Source organism: Neovison vison, chromosome 4 (genome assembly GCF_020171115.1).
Source record: "Neovison vison isolate M4711 chromosome 4, ASM_NN_V1, whole genome shotgun sequence".
NCBI lineage: Eukaryota > Metazoa > Chordata > Mammalia > Carnivora > Mustelidae > Neogale > Neogale vison.
In genome coordinates, this window is record NC_058094.1 from 20,792,116 (window position 1) to 20,815,083 (window position 22,968).

A 22,968-nucleotide genomic window follows, 5' to 3' on the forward strand; every position below is an offset into this window, starting at 1 on the left:
CTGTAGAAGACCAAATTGGCCTTGCGGTGAGGCTCACTGGAGACACATAAGCTCATCTTCAGAAGATAGGTAAGGCTTCTGTGGATAAGGAAAATGTAAGGCATGGCCTGAAGTTAGATAAAATCGTTTTCAAAAAGGGAGGCGACACCTGGGTGACTTCAGCTCAGGTCATGGTCTCAGGATCCTGGCATCAAGTCCCATGTCTGGCTCCATGCTCAGCAGGGAGTCTGCTTGTGCCTCTGCCCTTCCCTCCACAGGTAAACACACACACACACACACACACACACACACACACACTCTTTCTCTCAAATAAATAAATAAATAAATAGAATCTTTAAAACAGAAAGAAAAGAAAAGTTATACTCCTTACTATGGCTCCCAGAGCCCTAAAGGATCTGGTCTTCCAGCTTCCTCTCTGCTTTCATCTCCTACCACTTTCCCACTTGCTCCCTTTGCCAGAGACTCACTGGCCTTTCTGCTCCCTGGCTACAGCAAGCCTGCTTTACTCCCAGGGCCTTTGCATTTGCTATACTCTCTGCCTGAAACATTCTTGCTCCACATAGCTACATAATATGATCCTACACTTCCTTCAAAAATGTTGAAATGCCCAGGCCTTCCAGAAAGGGCTTTTCTCTACCAACCCCATGCAACAGAAGCCTCTTCCTTCTAGCTTGGGCACTCTCTTCTCCCCTACCTGGCTTATTTTTTTTTCATAGTCATGGAAAAGTACCATTTATCATAGTTCATATTTATGTGTGTTGCCTGTCCAGCCCTATAAGGGGATTCATTCTATGAAACCAGTGGATTTAGTCAGACCATTCCTTGACCCTTAGAATTATACCCAGTTCAAGTAAAACACCTGCATCAGCAAGGAGCCAACTGGGCATCAAAAATTATAGCAGTTTGATGAGAAGGAATTTAATATGAAGAAGTATTACCTACTATAAAGTTAACCAGGTACCTGAATACAAAGAGAACTCTCTAGTATCTCAGAAATAGCAACTGTAGGGAGCATCTACCACCTCTCAGGCTGGGGGAGCAAAGGAGATGTTGGAGACCATAAACCCTAGAGACCTAGAGAGGGTCCTTGCAGAGCTGAAACTCTGGGCTCTGTGGAGGGAGCTCTCCACAGCTGGTATCTCTGAGCTTTGAGGAGCCATGTGGTGGTGGTATAGGATTCCTCAGCCTTTAGTGCCCATGGTTCTTGGTCATACCACTTCAAAGAACGAAGAAGGAGAGCAGAAGAAGAGTGGAGGGCAGCAAAGCAAAGCTCCCGGAAGGAGAGGGGAGCCAAGAGGGTTGCCCTTGGCGTTTCTAAGCTTAGGGGTTTTTATGAGCTTTTTTGCATAACTATCTTAAGCAATCAGGGTGTGCTGAGTCATGCCATTCAGGGCTTTGGTCACATATCTGTCTACCTATTAGGTTAATGTCTACGTGCTGATGGTCTTCCTTGCTGACATCTGGGGGTTATGTCTTAACTGCCCCTTGCCTGTGACAGTGACAAATGCTCTGTGGTTAATTGACTTATCTTGGGAGGTTCTGCAGAAGTCATTTCTGCAAAGTCAACAAAATAGAATACTAGTGTGGTCCTTTCTAAGCTGCAAAACAAGACATAAGTGCTGCTTATCTTACTGTCCTGACTCTGTATTTTCTGGCTCTGACTACCTAACTGTCCAATTAGCTCCTAACAGTGGGCACGGCACCTGGATCTTCTAGGGGAGACTGTGACAGATTGGGGCCGGCAAGATGGTAAGTGAGATGAAATGGGCTTTGCTTTCACTGGAAGAACCAACAGCTCATTGGCTCTAGCAGTTATTATGGGAACGAACAACTGCTAAGGGAAGAAGTATTGTTTGGGTGATACCCTGGGAACAGAAAGCTGAAGGGTAGTCACGCCATGGGAAATTGGAGGAAGGAGAATATCCCTTCTTCGTCTTCAAGCCTGGGGGTCTCCCTCTGTTGCCCCCTGTTGGCAGAGCCCAACATGGAGGCAGCCTAAAATGGAGACACAATGAGGCCTGCAGGGCTCCAGCCAACATCACAAAGCTGAGTATAGAGGGTAGGTCTGGAGCCAAGAGACAATAACTTAATGGCATAGTACTCATTAAATATCTGCTGAAAGAAGTTATTGAAATGTACTGGAATTTCTTCAAAAGTCATTTAAATTGCTTAAAATGAAACATACTTCTGAATTTAATAAATAACAATAAAGATTATCCAAAAGACACAGAAGCAATTGAGGCTTGTCAGGCTAGGGTCAAGGAAAATGCTCAATTCCTATTGAGAATGAATGGTATTCTGTTTCCTGGAAGCTGAGGCAAAAATGGAAATATGCAATGCATTAAAATTTAACTATAATAGTGGAGAGCAGCAGGGAGGTCTAAAGATAAATGTAATTTTTTTTTTCAGAGCAGAGGTTTGAGGCTTTCAAGCATGTGTATTTGTCTGAAACTCCACAGTTCAGAATCAATACAATAAAAAGATTTAGTCGTGCTTAACTTTTGTCTCATAGCAGTGTGTGTGTGTGTGTGTGTGTGTGTATGTGTGTAAGACCAGCTCTTGGCCTCATCTATAAAAGAACATCAATACATAAACTAGCAAATATCTCATTTTAATAACTAGATATCCTCAGGAGCCATCAGAATGAATTAGGAGCAAAACACATGCCTGAATAAGAGAACAGAGCCATTTGTGGGCCCAGAGTGACTGAATCCCTACAAAAGACATAATAAATTGACTTGTTGCCTAAGGGCATTTAAAATTGAATACCTACCAAATACAATGATTTTTTTGTGGTTGTTTTGCAGAATTTTATGCTGAGTTGTTTCCTAGGAAGTCAGATGACAATGGACTCACACTGCTTCTTAAATTCACTCTTAAAGAATACAACAAGGTTATCAGCTTAAAGAAGGACACTACATTTCTCTTTGTTGAAGCAAGAGGAGATAGAGTCAATTCATTTCATACTTGTGCTATGTTGATAAAGATTTAAAAAAGAAGTGCTTAACTTATTCCTGTTTGACATCACTTAAGGCTGTATTGCATTTCATCTATCTCTGCTTACTCTAATTGTGGCAAATATGTTGAATGAAAGAGGCAGCAATAGTTGAGGTGACTGTCTGGAAGGCATGAGTTGGCCCATAGACAACTACTGTCTGTAGAATCAGAGGTGTATGATGGACAAGTGATGAAGTTTATACGTGGCCTTGTGATGTTCTTAAACGTGAGGCATATCAGTGCAAGCCCATCAAAAGAAAGAGTTCTATTTTCAATTTCAAAAGCAGGTTATAAATACAATTTCAAGAAAATAGGAAGACAAGCCACAGGCTAGAAGAAAATATTGTATAGGATATATCTGATAAAGGACTGTTACACAAAATATACAAAGAACTCTTAAAACCCAACAATAAGAAAACAAATTCTGATTAAAAAATGGGCTAACTCTGGAAAACAGTATGGAGGTTTCTCAAAAAGTTAAAAATAGAGCTACCCTGTGACCCAGGAATTGCACTACTAGGTATTTATTTAAAGGATACAAACATAGTGATTCAAAGGGACACTACAATGTATATAGCAGCAATACCTGCAATAATGCCAAAATATGGAAAGAGCCAAGATGTCCAACAACAGGTGAATGGATAAAGAAGATGTGATGTGATATATATATATATATATATATATTCCACTATATATATATATTCTACTATATATTCCACTATATATATAGTGGAATATTAATTGGCCATCAAAAGAATGAAATCTTACCATTTGCAATGAAGTAGGTGGAACTAAAGGGTAGTATGCTAAGTGAAATAAGTCAGTCAAATACCATATGATTTCACTCATGTGGAATTTAAGAAACAAAACAGCTGAACATAGAGGAAGGAAAGGAAAAATAAAATAAGACGAAAATATAGAAGGAGGCAAATCATAAGAGACACTGAATTCTCGAAACAAACTGAAGGTTGCCAAAGGGGAGGTGTGTGGGGGGATGGGGTAATTGGGCGATGGGCATTAAGGAGGGCACTTGATGTAATGAGTGTTATATGCATATAACTGGGTGTTATATGCAACTGATGAATCACTAAATTCTACTTCTGAAACTAATAACTCAGAGATTTTTTTTTTAATGGGCCAAAGATCTGAACAGACACCTAACCAAAGAAGATGACAAATAGGCATATGAAAAGATGTTCCACATTATATGTCATCAGACAGGGACAAATTAAAACTATGTTGAGGGACACTTGGTGTCCCTCAACATAGTTTTAATTTAAGTGAATCAGTCTACTAAATGACTGCCTGTGGCTCAAGGTCATGATCCCAGAGTCCTGGGATCGAGTCCTGCATCAGGCTCCCTGCTTGGGGGGGGGGCCTACTTCTCCCTCTGCCTGCCACTCTCCCTGCTTGTGCTTGTGCTTTCTCTCTCTCTGACAAATAAATAAACAAAGTCTTAAAAAAAAAAAAAAAACTATGATGAGATACTACTAAATCCCTATTGGAATGGCCAAAATCACTGAAAACACCAAATGCTGGTAGAGCTGAGGAGCAACAGGAACTCTCATTCATTGCTGGTAGGAGCGGAAAATGGTACAATCACCTTGGGGGATACTTGGCCAATTTCTTACAAAACTAAACATCCCCAGGGGTCTGGGTGGCTCAGTCAGTTGTAAGTCCAACTCTTGATTTCAGCTTGGGTCATGATCTCAGGGTCCTGGGATTGAGCCCTGCATCCGGCTCTCAACCCCATAGGGCATCTGTTTATCTCATTCTCCCTCTGCTTTCTTTCTCTAATAAATAAATAAATCTCAAACAACAACTAAACATCCTCTTACCATACGATCCAATAATCATGCTTCTTGGTATGTATGTCTGCACAAACCTACACATAGATGATTACGGTAGTTTTATTCTTAATTGCTAAAATGTGGGAAATGTTGAACACAAACAAGATTTCATTTAATAGGAGATAAACTGTGGTATATTCAGATAGTAGAATATGATTTACTGCTAAAATGAATGAGCTACAAAGCCAGGCAAAGAAACTGAGGAAACTGAAATGCATAATATTAAGTGAAGGAAAACACTAAAACAAATATACCACTCTGGATGTTAATAATGGGGGGAGCTATGGCAACTCTGTACTTTCTGCTCAATTTTGCTGTGGATGTAAAACCACTGTAAAAAAAAATAAAGTTTATTAATTTAAAAAAGCATAAATTGATTATCTATGTTACATCGAAACTAATCTTTGACCTTAGCTTGCTTTCTTCCTCTTTTACTTAAGGGGTAAAGGAATGGCTCTATGTTTATATTCTTCACCTCTAGAACGCCTGCTTTATGACTCTTACTCTATTTTCTATCATTTCCCTCACGTTCTATCTCCTACCACTACTGCTAATAGCATATGCTAAGTAAGGAAAAAGGAGGTAGCAATCAAAAGTTTTATTTGAAATGTGACCAAGATTATTTAAATTGGTTCCCTGGAGACTGACTAGTTAGAACTCTTAAAGAGATTCTTTCTGATCATGTCAGCCTTGCTAATCCCTCTTCTCATTACACATCAGTTCCAAATTTCATTAATCCCTTAGTCTCACTATGATGAGAGCTTTCTAGAAGTCTCTGTCAGAAATACTTCCTGCTTCATGGCACTTCTGCACACCATTCAGTCTGTTTTTCCTCAGAAGGTCTGTTCGCAAGTCACGATGGGACAGAGGGTGAGTGGGCCAAAAAGAGTCTATCATTTATAGGACTATATTCTTAATGATAAAAATAGCTACTTACTAGGAATCACCAAGCATGTATCAGACACCATACAGGTGTTTAAACGTTAACTATTGTGTCCTTTTAGTGAAGGAAAGTAAGGGTCAGAGAAGGAGGGTTCACAACTTACAAAAGGTCACAAGGCTGGACTGGTTTCTGGATCCCCTGTTTGCAAGTGTCAGAAACAGGATTTCAACTCACTTAGGCGAAAAAGGATAAAATATGACTAAAAAAATCCCAAAACAAGCGGACTGAATGAGGTCATAGATGTAGCAAGGCTTTAGGTACATTTAGAACCAGCAACTCAAAGTCTACTTAATCTTTTTCTTTTGGTATCCCTTCTCCCCGGCCTTCTCTGCACATGCCTTTGGTTTCCTCTCACTGCGGACAATTTTTCTCCCTTTGGCAGGAAACTGTGCTACCAACAGCTCCAAAGATTTATATCTTAAAATGTCTGGCCCTGCAGAGCTACTAACTCTCTTTGCACTTATCAATTCGAAAACTCCTGGCAAAAAAATGTTCTGTTGGTCCTGCCTCCCCTGCTGGGCGAATGAACTCTCTCTATTCCTGAAGACACCATACGGATGACAAGGAATGGGGGCAGAATTGGAAGATCCAGGAGAACTGGTGGTGACTCCCAAAAGACAAACTCAGAGATGTTTAAAAAAAAAAAACCATGATACAGGGCCCACAAGTATTATTCCCACTATGCAGTTGAGGAAAATAAAAGCTGAATGATAAGAATAAATTAAAATTTAACTGTCTTGCCCAATGCGGCCCAATAAACACATTGATGGGCCTATACTCAGCCCTCTCTAAATTCACTCTCTAAATTCACTATATCTGCTTCCAAACCTAAGGAGAAAAAGTGACTCAGAGAAAGGTGTTGCTAAAAGGGTCAAACACAGCATCTCACAGGTCTAGCTAATGCCACTGAACCTTGAAGTCCACAGATTGGATCAAAGTCCAATTCCTCTGGCATCTACCTTCTTAAGAAAACCAGAGATACAACAAATTCCATAAAGAATAATAGCAATGATATTGCTTGACCACTATCTTCATGCAATGAAATCTGCTGCTTTATCACAGCAAATAAAACTCTAAAAAGTAAGTAAAATTACCACCATTTTATAGAAAGGAAATTGAGACTAAGAGGAGTGGAGATTTTACGTAACACCATGGTTGATATCTAAGCCTATATCCAAAGAGCTTCAAAGTTTTGTGCTTTTCTGAACATCTACTTCCAGAGACAAAGGTAGAAGAGGATGTATAAAGATTCTCCCAAATAAAAATGGTAAAGTACATTAATACCTGTATTTGCTATGATCTCAACTAGATGAGTGATCCCTGGAGGCAATGGACACTTATGGTCTTGGCAGAGCTAGACCCCTGGCAGCTGAGTGTGAGGTCTTTAATCTGATATAGAGACTCCAGATATAAAGTGACACCAGAGATAAAGTTAAATAAGACAGGGTCCTCCACCTGAAGAGCTTACATTATCATTGGGAAAGTAGACCACAATTTTATATAAAACAAACAGAAAACTTATGTTATTAATATTCAGTATGAAGAATTCAAAATAGGAAGGTGACAGTGAGTAAATGTGGATGCTGTGCTATCTAGTGTTGTCAGAGAAAATTTCTATTAGGAGATGTGTGTATTTAGTACTGCACTATAAGACAAAGGCAGATGTGAAGAAATCTGGGTGGAGTGGGAGGTTAGGGGTGGGAAAAAGACATGGGTAAGATTGTTCCAAAGAAAAGGAAAATCATGCAAAGATCCTGAGAAGGGAACAAGCTTAACTTCCTCATAGAGAAGAAAGGAAAATAAGAAAGGAGAGGTCAGGAAGACCCAGATCCTGTAGGGCTTCCTACGCCAAAGCCAGGAGCTTGACATTTTTAATGGGAAGTCACTGGATGGTTTCCAGAGAGAAGTGACTTAATCTGCCTTGTGTTTTAGATGATGACTCTGTAGATGGAACTGTTTGAGAGAAGGGCACATCACTGTGTGAAGGCAAGAGATCAGAGAGACTGGAGGCCACTGTAGAGCAGGCGATGATGGAGGCTTGAGCTCAAGTTTTAGCAGTAAGATTGGTGAGTAGTAGTTGGACTCAGGACACACCCTGGAGAAACACCTGCATGGCTGTGTGCAAAGGATAAAGAAAATAAAGTAATAAAAATCCCTAAATCCTAGATTTTTTACCTGTACAATAGGTTATGTGGTAAGAACATTTACTGAGACAGCAAAACCTTATAGGAGAGTTGTTGTAGTAGTGGTTGGAGTGAAGGACTCTTCCATTTTGGCCATGTTATAAATAGTATGGCCAGTAGAGATGCAAGTGGAGATGTCATGTAGGTAGTGACATACATGAGTCTGCCAATCAGAAAGGAGACTGGGGCTGTAGATTTAAAAGTGAGAGTCCTTAGCTTATAGATTGCTCTGGAATGGGTGAATTCCCTAAGGAGACACTATAGTTGAAGAGACCATGAGAGATAAGGATGTGCCCTGTGTCATATCAAAATTTAGAGTCCCAGTGGAATTTTGGACAGCAAGTTACTCATGGCATAGTGTGTCAGGTGGAAGAAAAAGAAAGGGACCGTGAGTCACAGAAGCTTAAAGATGCATATATTTCAGGAAGGATGGAGAGGTCAACAATGACAAATGTTACCAAATGCAAGTAAATGAGGGTAGAGAAATCTGGAGCAGAATTATTTCTGCTGAAAACTACAGAGCCCCAACTGAGATTATCTTAAATAATATGGGGCTAGTTATTTCACATATCAATATGCCTAGACCTTGGGCTATTCTAGGGTTCCTTAATTCAAAGGATCAACACCACCACCAAGAACCAGATATTCTCTATCTTGTTTTTTGGCCATGCTCAGATTATGGACAATGTCTTCCTATGTGGTAGAAGATGACTATACATCTTCAAAACATTACAGACATAACCATATCCAAGAAAGGAGGTTTCTCTTCTATCCTTTTCTTTTTAGTTAGAACTGCCCAGATATGCCCCTACCAGTCTTTTCCTCAAAATCTACTGGCCTATATTAGTCTTAATTCCAAGTTGGTACCAGTCATTGGCTAGAAAAATAGAATTACTTATTATTTTTTACTTAGATCAATTATAATTCTGATCCTAGGCACTGGGAAGGGGTCTGGTTATCTCTCTTTATCACATGTGGAAAATCCCCAATGTAATAAAAGACTTAACTAAAATAAGAAGATGAAAAAAAAAAGAAAAAAAAGTTAAGAATAGGAAAAAGAAGGGGAAAAAAGAAGGGGAGGAAGTGGAGTACAAGAAAAAAGGGGGATGGAAATATCTCTGGGAAATATAATCAACAGTATCCAGTACTACAGTTTTATAAAGACAATTTCAGTGGAGGGGGTCCATTAAAGCAAATGCAGAGAAGCCTGGGTGGCTCAGTCGGTTAAATGTTTGACTCTTGATTTCAGCTCAGGGCATGACCTCAGAGTTATGAGATCAAGCCCCACATTTGTGGAGCCTGCTTAAGATTTTGTCTCTTCCTCTGCCTCTCCTCGACTTGTGCACTCTCTGTCATGCTCTTTCTCTCTTTCTCTATAAAATAAACAAACAAATAAATAAATAAGCAATCGCAGAGAGAAAGGGAGGTGAAGAAGTCAAAACAGTCAACACATACTGTATTTTAAGAAGGTTTTTATACACAGTAGAAAAGACAAACATGATAGTTTCCAAAGAAGGACAGAGGATCATAGGGGTTTGGGGTTGGTTGCAGATTTATTTTAGGATGGATGACTTCGTGCATTTTGTATGTCAGTATGCATGATCCTAAAATGGGAAAAATGTTGACGTAGGAAATGCGCAGGGGTCAACTCCTTGAGAAAATGAAGTGGAAAGGCATCTAAGACATTAACAGAAGGTTTGGTCTTAGCAACAAAAATAAGCCTAACCTTTTAATAGGATGGGTAACTCAGTCGTTGAGTACAATTGCTGAAGGGATGATTGAACTGTTAAAAGATAAAGCAGTTCATAACCAGTGGTATCTAGTTTTTTGATAGAGGAAGTGTCACTGGTATCAAAACAGTAGGCAGATGCAGAAGGAATATTTGAAATATGGGGAGAGAGGATAAGAATTAAGGGTCTCTGAGAGTGAGGAAGTGTATTAAAGAGCAGGTAGCAGAGTTCAGATGTTAACACTGTTTTACTGGTACAGTGTTGGCGTAGTTAGTGGATGATTTGGTCTAGCTGGGGTTGCCAGATGAGTAGGATAGCAGAGGGGGAGAATGGAGCCACGTGCTTAAGAGTATTTTTGAGGGAGTGTCCCAGGACTCCATCTTGAATTTTTTAGGCTGAGAAAGAAGTAGGGTGAATGTGTACAAAGTTTGAATGAGGTCAGACAGTGTCTGCTGTGAGACCATAACAGGAAGTAAAGTAAAAATGTAGGAGGTGAGCAGAAGGTGGTTAGAAAAGGGTAAGTTTGGAACTGAAATCTGGGGAGTGGTATTACTATCCGCGAGGACAAGATGGCTCAGGTGCAATGGAAAACAAGACAGCTGGGGCTGAAGAGTTCAAGGAGTTGGCAGACGAGGATATAGAAAGGACCATCCTCATCTTGGCTCCTGCAATTATTGGCAGGTGACCTTGGGCAGGGTCCCTGACATTCATATGCCTGTTTCTTCATTTTAAAATAGAGGACAAGAGTATATACCACTTCACAGAGCTATTGTGAACCCTAAGTGAGTTCACATATACAAAGTACTCTCCATGGTTCCTAGCACCTAGTAAGCATCCAGTAGGTATTTGCAGTTAGTACTACCTGTATTTGTATTACATATTTATCACTTTATTTTTAAAAGAGAGTGAAGGCTCTGAAGATATTAAGTGTTACTATATGACAGGCACTATTCTAAGAACCTCTTAAAAAAAAAAAAACCTCATTGAATCCTCACAATGCCCTAAAAGGGTGGTACTATTTTTATACCCATTTCATAGTTTAAGAGACAGAGAACAGCGAGTAAGTGAGAGATTCAGGGTTTGAACCAAGCCAGTCTGATTCCCGATTCTCTGCCCTTTACCCCGTTCTATGTGGTGATTTACAGAGGAATAGATGAGGCCAGGAAGTGAGGACACAATCTGGTGGTGGCTATGACAGCCACAAGGAAGGGTCATGGATAATGAAGTCAATGACATGCACTGAAAGAATCTGGGGTTTTGAAAGAGGAAAAGAGGAGAGACAGGCTAGAAGTGACAGGGGGGAGCAAGGCTTAGGAGACACAGAAGCATCTCAAGCATTTCCGACCAAAAGTACAACATGAAAAAACAACTTCAAATTTGGGCATCCAGTGGGCTTGGCAGTTCCTTAGGGTTCTGTCCTTGTCATCGTATTTTTATCGCAGGGAGAGGAAGTTCTTTTGAAGTCCTTGTCCTCTATTTGGGCCTTGCTAAGAATCATACTCAGTTTAAGAGTAAGTTTATCTTAACCTGATAAGGGGATACTGAAGTAAATTTTATTGCCGGGTGTGTGTGAGCAGAGGGAGTGGGGTGGCTCTTAGACCAATACCCATGTGACAGTAGTTTTTTAAAAATAGAGGAAAACTCTCAAATTTAGAGACTTTTTGGTTTGTGAGATATTGCAAATAATGTAATTAGAGACACATTTTCAAATTCAATTTTCCATGACAGGGGATAAATAAATAAACTGAACACTTTTCAAAACCAGTCAGTATAGATCAGGGGTCAGCAAAGCACAGCTCATGGGCCAAATCCAGTCCACCGCCTGTGTTTTGTATGGTCTGAGAGCTAAGAACACCTATTACATATGTAAATGGTAGGAAAAAAAATAAAAAGAAAACTTTTATTTAGTAATATGCAAAAATAATACAAAACTCAAACTCTAAATGAAATAATTAAAATCTCATTGCATACCATCATTAATAGATGAACATTTGCAAAATATTTTGATGATGGGGACATCAAACCCAATTAAATGAAACATTATCTCCTCCAAAAGAATTCCATTTTTCTCATTCTACTACAAAAAAATATACTCAATGATCATTATATTTTTTAATTTCATCAGTGAAATACAGTGGACATTTGTTTTCCCTCATGTTACATAAGCACCTACATAACAGTCTCAATTTTATCTTTTAGCCTAAAAAGTTTATAAGTTTTGTTATAGGAAAACTTTGTTAACTTCTGGTAATAGATAAGAGGTAAACAAAGTTAACATCATAATGTAAATATTATAATGTGATATATGGACTCTGTATATAAATGTAACCATTTGATTACATATTCCTTCAGCAAACACACATTTATTGAGCACCAGTCAACTATTTTGGTTGCTGAGGATATAAAATTGAAAATATATGGTCTTTGCTCTCAAGAAAATCACAGTCTTATTATTTTATTGCTGTGGTAATTCTGGTAGAATTTAAGAAGAACAGAGGATTTCTATAAAATTCTCCTTCAAATGAATATGTCCTCCTCCTTCTCCCACTCAATTTCCAGCTTTTATTGGTTACTGAATTTTATATTTCTATATAACTGTTAAGTGATTTACTGTTTTTCAATCTAGGATAGAAAATGGGAGCTAACAAATGTGACCTCTCTTTTGTACCTGTAACTCCACTGGAATGTCTTGCAACCTGACCTCTCCCTCCTATGCTTAATCCCTATTATGCCATTTAATTTGCCGGGGTCCTAGCATACCCCCTGAATAAAGTTATCCAAGATCTGTGTCTCTGCCAAGTGGACCTGAGCCTCATCCATGATCATTGCAATTGCACTGCTCATACACAGAATCAAGACCCAAAGCCATTTTCCATATTTTTCAGTAGCTAGTGCTTGTGCTTTTCTTCCTAAATTGCCTCTGACATCAATAGCCCTACAGGATTTCAATGTGGGTTTAAGAGACTGAACTACCAATGAATATGGGGCATTCTTGTAGCATGCAATCATAACTTGTGCTTAGCTTTCATAACAAAATCTTGTCCAAAACCATCTCAAAGAAGCCAAAACCAATCCAAAACCACTTCCTAGGTCCACATTGCATAACAAGTGGATATGTTCTTTCCCACCACATGATGAAGGGCACTAGGTAGCTAGATGCCTAATCATGTGAATGGTGAAAGTATTTGTCTATTGGATTTAGCCTACATAAACTGTAAGATTTCTGTTTCCAGGCTATTTATTAAACACTTTTTCTATTTACATTATTGCTACTCTTTCTTTGACTCCTGAAAAGAGTCTGTTGCTCTCTCTCTCTTCCTTCACATCTGAACAAAACTCTGTGGGATGGGGGAATGGGAAATCTAAGGCTTTCACTTAATACCCATAGATCAAGAAACACAGGAAAAAGAGAATGAATCTTTAAAAGCTGCACTGATAGAAACAAAAGAACCAGGGACATGGAGCTTTCCAACATCAAAATATTTTTTCTCATGTCTCAAGTATCTGGCTTCCCCAAGCTCTATCAATACTCTTGAGCTTATGTGTCTGGGAAATAGCAAGGATTTGAGAATGCTTACTTGGTTCAGTAAGCACACCTCTCCCAATGTCTTCTGTGATAGCAATAGAGATTCTCTGAATTCTAAGTCCATGGGAAAAAAGCCTCCACTCCTTCCCTCTTAGATCACAAATAAAAGAATTGGGAGGTCTCTGTGTTGACACCAGTGCAATTTGTACAGAGAGAGGGGGTTTGGGCAATGGGGGAATAGAGAACAACAAAAGAATGAACTAAAAGCTAACACAGACAGAAATCAAGAACTTTTTTAAAACTCAGAGAAAAATTAAGTGTGCAGCGAGGGCAGGCACACATGTAAATATAATGACCCATGGTCCGAATCACACAAAGTGATTCTAAGCAGCCCCATAACCTGTTCCACCCCATCATCCAACCAAAAGAAAGACATTTCTTCAGTTGATTTATTATGGTCTCTGAAACTGCCAGCATTATCACAATTCTTTAAGGGCGTAACAAAAGAGATATGTATTTTAACTTAATGAAACCAATCTGATGCCATTTTGGTAAGAAAGTAACAAACTGATTAATAGATTTCTGAGGTTGGGGTACGCCTCACTTACACCTACCACCATCAAAACAAGAGTCTTCAAACAATTCCACTTTGTGTATCCCACACCTCTGGGAAGATACCATCATGCTCTAGCCTTGATCAGAATCCTAAAAAATTCTTTATCTCCCCCAAACAATGGCATAAGTGGTCACCAACTGTGTAATTTTTACTTCCTACATATCTCTCAAATCTGCCCCCTTTCTTTGTATCTACATTGCTTCTGCCTCAATCAAGGTCACCCCATCTCATCGGGATTTCTGCTCTAAGATAGGATCCTATTCACTGACCCTCTTTAGAGACCTTTCTAATCTGTAGATCTTGTCACCTTCTTGCATAACTAGCCTGTGAGTCTCCTACCACCTGCAGGATAAAGCTAGCTCTCAATTCCATCTTTACAGCACACTTGCTTTGTGGCCCTTGCATAACAAATCTCAACACGGCTTTAGTGACATGCTCCACCACTGTGACATTTCTTCCAATGTTTTATGCTGTCTCGTGCCCTTATATCTTTGTTGTAATGCTGGATATTTTTTTCCTATATGTCTCATGAAACTGTGTCCTCCATAAGCAGAGGGGCCATGTCCACTTCACTGTGACAACCATGACATTTGACATCATGTCTGGCACATGGTAGAATGAGACAAAAGACTGGTCACTTTCAAATTGAGTTGACAATTCCAAAAGGAAAAAGTGTTTGCTGGGTGAGTGCGGATATCACAGGGATGAGGGTGTAGTTATTTCTGACAGTCATAAGAAAATGCAAGAGTCCTGAAAATTTGGGCCAAGGAGAGTAGGACAGGGTGACTGATAGGTACCAGAGGGGGAAAAATGCATCAAAACAAACTGTCTACTGCATAATTTTGCAGAGGGCTGGTCCTGATGTGAAGGGTGGCTCAAAAGGAAATTACTGCCCGACACAAGCGTAAAGAATACCAATTATTTTCCTCTTAAGTAGGGCCAGACCAACTCAACAGAAAACCAGAGAGGATGGGCACAGCATTCCTGGAAGGAGCTGATGGTGGTGGTGTCGTCAGCTGAGTTGTCTAAGGAGACAGGATCCGGGAGCCACCCAGCTGACGGCTGGTACACCACAGATGGGCATGCTTCTTGGAAAAGACCTGTGGCAATTAGGAATTCAAGCTTAGCCCCAACTTTTCAGATGAAGCCTTCTAATTTTCCTTTTCCCTCCCCTGAGCTTCTTCCAGGAAACCTGCCTTGTCCTTTGCTGCGGTCAGGAAAGATCAAATATGCCTTTTACCGAAAGGAAGGGCTTTCCTCTCCTCCCTGCTCCTTCATGTGAACCCACATGCTCACAGAGGGGCATGCCTAGGGATCTGACATGGAGCCACCTCCATTCTGAGTCTAGGATCCTTTATGTATCCTTATGAGAGGACACAAGGTCAAGGTGAAAGTCTAGACCTGCTGGTCTAAGACAGTTAATGATAAGAGACGAATGTGACAATGAAAACCACTTTGAATAGAATTATTCTGAGATACATTTTAAGCCCAGACAACTTTTGGATACTTTTGTTCCATGCCTTCATAATTTCACTCCTGTTCACTAATTTTAACTAAAAATGCTACCAGGAGAATTAGGTATTAAAAAATAAAAAAAGCATGGCCTATCTACTAATTAAAATAAAAACTGGTTGGTGGACTAGGAGAAAAAAACCTGACTCTGTCTTGATATCCAATATTTTCTCCCCATATTCCAATCAAATCTGCAAACTTTCCCAGGCATTTTCTTCCTGCTTCCCATGGACATACAGCAAACCTTCTAGTAGGTTTCTTCTGTATATCTCCTTCCTCCATTCTGCCCAATACTTCTAACTCTCCCACAATAGAATCATTCCCCCTCCACTTCTGTCCCTCTTGTTAGGTGGTGAACTTCTAGATGAATCTTAACCTGTTAACCTATTAACCGGTTATCTTAACCTATCATCATTTGGTCACTCCTTCTCAACAACTCTTCCAGTGTGTCACTGTAGGACTATAAGCTCATCATGGGCAGGGATCATGGCTTATTTCAGCACACAGAAGTCAATGAACGTGTAAGTATTAGTTGCTTGTCTAATTTGGCCAAAACACTGGTCCATCACATACTGCCATGTCCAAAGTTTGTATACAAAAACATTGTTGCTCTTTTTCCAAAACCTTTTTCCCCCATTAAGGTAAATACTGCAGATAGAGGGATTGAACTATCTCTTGGTATCAGCCCATGATCACCCTTCAGAGGGCTATGAAGGTGCAGGTGTTAGCACTCAACCAGATTTTGAACTTGAGGTGGTGGCGATGGTGATGATGATCTAGGTTATTTCTCACTCAAGATACTCATAGAAATATATCCACAGGGCTCAGTCAGTGCCCCCATGAGGCTAGAAAAGCCGGGTAGTCCTGGAAGTAGAGGAACCAGGAGGTCACAGCAGAATGGTCATGAAGAGAAATGTGCTATGTTTCATAAATCACAGGGTTCCTGACCCAAGGAACAACTCAATTTCTTTGACGATCCCAAAGTATTTTTAGTCATTGAACTGGTTAGTTCCTTGTCTGAATAATATTCCTCCTTTGTTTACTCAACCCTTGATCCTTCCTTCCTTCCTGCTGTGAAATGGTATGTTTACTGTGTATGGCTAAACCACTACCATCTTTATTTGTGTTTTTATTGCCAAGACATTCACAATCCTTGTTCCCCCAATCTGGAAGGAAAAGCCATAACTTAAAAAAAAGAGAGAGAGAAAGAAAGATAGAGGGGAGGGTGAGGAAGAGAAGGGAAGGGCAGGGCAGGAAAAAGAAAAAGAAATCTGGCTTTTACATTAGCAGAAATGTTTCATTTTATTTTCTACCACATTCCGAGCACTTTCATGGTGTCAGGTATCATTATGCATTTAATACATACTATTTGTTTACATTCACCACACCAGTAGCTAGATACTTGTTACTATTCTCAGTTTTATTTATGGGAAAATAAGCATAAAGAAACTTTCTCAACATCATCTGCTAATATATGTAAAAATGGAATTTGAACCCAAGTCAGTGGGACTCCAAACTAACTCACACTACTGATCTTCTATGATCTTAAAGTATGTCTTCATTACAGGTAACTCCCTCCAATTCTGACCATGCTCATGAGTTTCAAAAACACCCCTTGCCAAAGAGAACTGGGTATCATGCAAGACCAGAGAAATCATAGATTTCCTCATCTTATTGATATAACAAAGACCTAAAGAATTTAAATGACTCACGTAAGATATCAAAGATACTTCATGCCATCTCATACCAAAATTGGGTTTTCTTGTCTTCCTGTTGGTCTATTCTAGTTACAACGCCAACTTCTTGTGCCCTTTATATCTTTACCATGATTTTTCTGTTGATCAGTATTTCTTTTCCCTCACTTAAGAAACTTTGTTTTTGGCAAAGGAGAATGAAACATCTCAGAGGGCTCTGTCCAAATATATCATTTGAAGCTATTATGCACAGACTGGATACATTAAACCTTTTGGATGCTTAAGACATCTTGGTTATGAAAGATGATTATGTTAATGAATATGTTAATTCACACTTTCTCACTTTATAAATTACCCGTAGGAATTCACTTGGCTGGTGGATGAGACTAAATACAAGCCAGGCCAATGCTAGGCCAACTACAAATTAGGCATATTTGTTTTGGATGACTTCCCATGTCCCTTCTACCTTTCCCTCACCTCCTAGCTTTTGTCTTCTTCCCTGATCACCCATCACCCACCCTTTGGTTGCCTAAGCACACCCTGTGCCAACGTCTTTCTTTCTCCTCCTCTCTCCAGCAGCTCTGCTCCCTTAAGCTAGATGATTTTTCTCAAGGTTTTGAGGAACTCTATCTTTTATTCCTATGCTTTCTTCTGCCCTTTTTCCTTCATTCTGAGAGCACTTGTCACCTTCCAATACATCCTTCAACTCACTCCCTACAAAAGAATTCCACCAGAATGGGGCATTGCCATAGTCCTGGGATCTTTTTTTTTTTTAAAGAATTTATTTATTTATTTATTTATTTATTTATTTATTTGACACAGAGAGAGAGAGAGAGAGATCACAAGTAGGCAGAGAGGCAGGCAGATAGGGAGGGGGAAGCAGGCTCCCTGCTGAGTACAGGGCCTGATGTGGGGCTGGATCCCAGGACCCTGATCATGACCTGAGCCAAAGGCAGAGGCTTAACCCACTGAGCCACCCAGGCGCTCCATAGTCCTGGAATCTTTCTAAGACCTCTTTTCCATGACTACTACCTGATCAACACTAAGTTGAATACCACTCCTTCATATCCTGCTCTTTCAGATGGTTAATGAAATTAACTCTTAATGTCGCTATTAATATTAATTAATAATTCATAACATTAATAATTTATTAATAGAAATTATCTTGTTAATATTAATATTTATTATCATTTCACTAAATAAATGTTAGTTAAATAAAGTCAATAAACCAATCTCTGCCAATGGGTGAACATCCCAATACGTTACCTCACATAGCCATCAATTCAAAAGCATAGATGAGAATCCAGAAGACCTTCTAGGAGTAACTACATTTAAAGACAGATAGCAATACTGATTTCTTTTTCTTTCAATTAATTTTTCTTTTTCTTTTTCTTTTTTTTTTCTTTTTATTTTTAGTAGGCTTCACCCTCAAGTGGCCCTCAAACCCATGACCCCCTTATATTAAGAGCCTCATCCTCTTCTGACCAAGCCAGCCAGGTGCCATTTTTATTTATTTTCTTTTACTTTTAAGCAAGCTCTATACCCAATGCGGGGCTTAAACTCACAACCCCAAGATCAAGACTCCCATGATCAGCTCAGCCAGCCAGGCGTTCCTGTCCTTTCTCAAATCACACTGTAAAGACAAATCATGGCCAGGACTCTTTAACTCCAAGTTTAAGATTATTCATCCAAGCCTTGCTAATTTCCATTTCATCCCTCCTTGTGTCTATGATGCTTGTTCCCAAATAGATGGTTTATAATTTCATGAGACAGCAGTAAAAGCTTTATTCTTCCTTTCATTTACAGGGTTTATTTTTTAATTAAAAAAGTAATGCAAGCTAGTTCTGATAATCAAGTCCAAATATATGGAGGGACAGAAGGAAAACATTAACAAATTCACTCTACCTTGTTTCTACTCCAGTGTGAAGTAACCAGTGTTAAGAGTTTGGTGTGAATCCTTCCATCCCTTTCTCCATGATCTGAAAAATCATATTCAAAATAAATTCATATGTTCACACAAAGATAGAAACACATATAAATAAAATGTTTGATTTATGCTTCCAATATGGAATCATCTCATGCATATGGATTCCCTACTTGCTTTTATTCTTAATAATATATCATGAACATCTCTTATGTCTTTATATTATGGAGTACTATAAATTAGTCAACTTTCTCCCTATTGATAAAATATTCAGGCTGTTTCCAGTCCTATTGCCACTACAAATAATAATACAGGAAATATCACTGACTACAGTTTTGCATTTTAGTGGCTATTTTTATCTGTAGGATATATTTCCCAAAATGGGATTGCCTAGGTCCAAGAATACACCCATTATTTTTCTGGAAAGGACTGGTTAGAGCAATTCATGCTTGCATGAACTATGTCTGAGACTATCTGTTCCTTAGCAGATTTATAATATGATAATGTTAAATGATGTATGATAAATGATATATGTATGATAAATACTATATGAGTTACAAGCAAACAATAGGTCTATGTGTGCTTGTCTAAGATAGTAAGATGTGCAGTGCCTGGTGGCTTAGCCAGTTAAGCGTCTGACTTCAGCTCAGGCCACGAGCTCAGGGTCCTGGGATGGAGCCCCGTATCAGGCTCCTCACTCAGCAGGGAGTCTGCTTGTCCCTCTCCCTCTGCCAATCCCCCAGCTCATACTCTTTGTCTCTCTCTCAAATAAATAAATAAAATTAAATTAAAAATAGATAAAATAGTGAGACCTCTAAAATGAGAGGACTGAGACAGAAGGAAAAGGGCCGTCTTTCAAGATGTATCCTAACATTTTACACAGGTTAACGCTTATTTAAAAATAACAGCAGGAGCACCGGGCCTGCTCAGCAGGTAGAACGTGAGACTCTTCATTTCAGGGTCCTCAGGTCAAGCCTACTTGTGGAGCCTACTTTACAAAAAAAAAAAAAAATAGCACCAACAGTTCTTTTAGGAGTGTAATTGTAGAGGTGGCCACTTTAAAGAAAGGATGAATGTAACTTTCAGGAGGAGGTGGAGAGAGGGAGGATGGTGTTATTGCCAGTCAACCCTCAAGCACATTGCTCTGATTTGATGTATGTAGATGAATCACTTGGCCAGTTCCTCGTTTTTCCCATTCGTTGTCAAGCTGTGCAGCCAGCCGTTTCTTGGAGTGGCTCAGAGTGGACCTAGGAGGCAGCAGAGTGTGTGTGTCTAAGGGCAGTGTCATTTCCACCGGGAGCTAACAGCAGCTAACACCTACTGAGTGCTTACAATACGCCAGATGCTCTTGTAAGTGCTAAATTCAATTCCCTTGATATCACTGCCCACTGTACCACAAATCCTCACAAACCTCCTTGAATGTCCAATCCATCCAAGCCACATAAATGCCTCATTGGTACAGACTGTTGGGTGTCATGTTTGAGCCTGACCCATACGGCCTACATCCTGACTTCCCTTGCCACATTCTCATCTCAGTCCCCTGCAGTCTGCCTCCTGTCCACACTGCTCCACAGAAATTGCTAAGGTGACAATTACTGGGTGCCTTCCATGCGGCCAAATCGAGGAAGCACCATTTTCTGTTTTCTACTTTGTGACATGTGGTTTCTGTATGCCTTTGTGAAACCAGGTCTCACCTCTTGTTATCCGTGATAAACCTCTTCCCTGGCTTCCTCCTAACACCATTGTTTCAGCCCAGTTTCAGTCATGGACTTCTTTTTCTCCATCATTCCCCTCAAGGGTCATAAACTCGCATCTTTTCCCCCTTCCTTGGAAAACCCAATCCATAACCATAGAATCAGATACAATTTATTTGCTGCCAATACACAAAGCTAAATGCCCGGACCTGGATGGCTTCTGAGAACCAGATCCTTATATCCAACGTCCTAACAGAGACAGTAGATATACTCATCAATGATTAAAATAAAACTCACCTCTATTTCTTTAAACAAGCCTGTTCTTCCTCCATATTCTCTGCATATCATGACTATCCAATTAGTACTCACTTTAAAATTTAAGGATGTCATACTAACATCTCCTTCTCTCTAAGCCCCCCAAGAATGGTAGCAAGAATTTATTGAATTTTGATGCGTGGCCATGTTCTTCTCATGCTTTGATCCATTTTATCGAAAAGAACCCCACGCAATCGCTACTAAAATCCCAACTCCACAGAGAATGGAACTGAGGCACAGAGATATGAAGCAACTTGACCAATATCTTGCAGATAGTACAAGGCAGTGATGGGATTTAAATAAAAGAATTTTTAAAAGTTCAACTACATTATGTGACTTCTCACCCAAGTTCCAGCCCTGATTATAAATATAAAGCTATGATGGTTAATTTTATATACCAACTGGACTTGGCCATGGGAAGCCCAGATATTTGGTTTAACATTAGGCTAGATTGGTCTGCAGAGGTATTTCTGGATCAGATTGACATTTGAATATGTAGATTGAGCAAGCAAATTATTCTCCCCGATGTGGATGGAGCACCTCCAATCTATTGGAGATCCAAATAGAACAAAAGATGGGGTAAGGGAGAATTTGCTCTCTCTGACTAGGACATAGGTCTTCTCCTGTACTCAAATCAGAATTTACACAATGAGTTCTCAGGCCTCCAGACCCAGACTGGAATGATACCACCAGCTCTCCTGGGTCTCCAGCTTATAGACATTAGACCATGGGACTTCTGAGCCTCCATAAAGGAGTGAGCCAATACCTTATATTAAATAAGACAATACATAGCTATGTGCCACTGGTTCTGCTTGTCTGGAGAACTCCTACTAGTACTACAACCAATATATAGAGAGAATTCCTGCATTTGAAGCATTGGATACTAAGAACTTTTCAGAAATCATCTCACTTATTCCACATACCAACCATTTGAGGTAGGTACTGTTATCCCATTTTACCAAGAGAGAAACCAAGATTCCGCCCAACTGGTGTGCTACAAAGAAGTGCTGCCAGGATACCAGGACTCAAAACCAACACTTAACTTCTGTGATTTTCCTCTCGATCACTGCTACTCCCCTGACCCAGGCCCTCTTTACTTCACCCTGAGCTATATATAGCTTCCCTTTCTATTCCTTTGAGCACACTACATTCCTCACATGGTTCTATTACTAGCACAGAGCACATTTCCTGACTGTTACTTGTCAGGTGCTTTGTAAAGGCAGAGAGCTCATCTTCTTCATCTCGATCTCCATCTGAACATCAATACGTTTTAGAGGAATGGACAGACGGTTGCATATCCTTCCCCGTCACCAGGATGGCTTATTCATGAACAAATCTTTAAGGTTTCATCCCAGCCACCCATGGACAGAGAGATGGATCAGTGAAAAAGGAAAAATCAAATATATATAGTGAAACCATCATAGGCAGCTCAGTAATTCTACCACTCCTCGTTTGGTTTCCTCTACAAGTCCTCAGCTAGAAATTTCACAATTAACACAAAAGGGTAGTCGACTTGAACATCAGTTGGTTTGTTTGTGTTGATTTTAACCAATTTTAAACAATTTGATTTTAAATAATTTAAGGAATTGTAACTAGTTATGGAAGAGGAAAGTATCTATTTCTCTATCCAATAATCACACCCAAACCCACATCTTAGCATTAAATCTAAATGATTTATTCCCTGTCATTAGCACTTACACCATGATGTTATATAGTGTGTGCTCATAGGATGGTATTATGTGGTTTTATAAGCAGTTTCTCCCCCCACAGCTTTTTAAAGATGTCAACTTCCTATGAATTAGCATCATGGTAGGAACTTAAATAAGCTTTCAGGTTTCAGAAGGAGTTGGTCAATATCTACCCAAACACCCAGATGTGTAACCACAAAAATTGTTTCCTTTAAAGAGGACATTTTTTCCCCCCTCTTCCCACAGACATGTCAGCTGAGCAGCTCTGCACATGGTGAGTCTAGAAAACCAGTGGA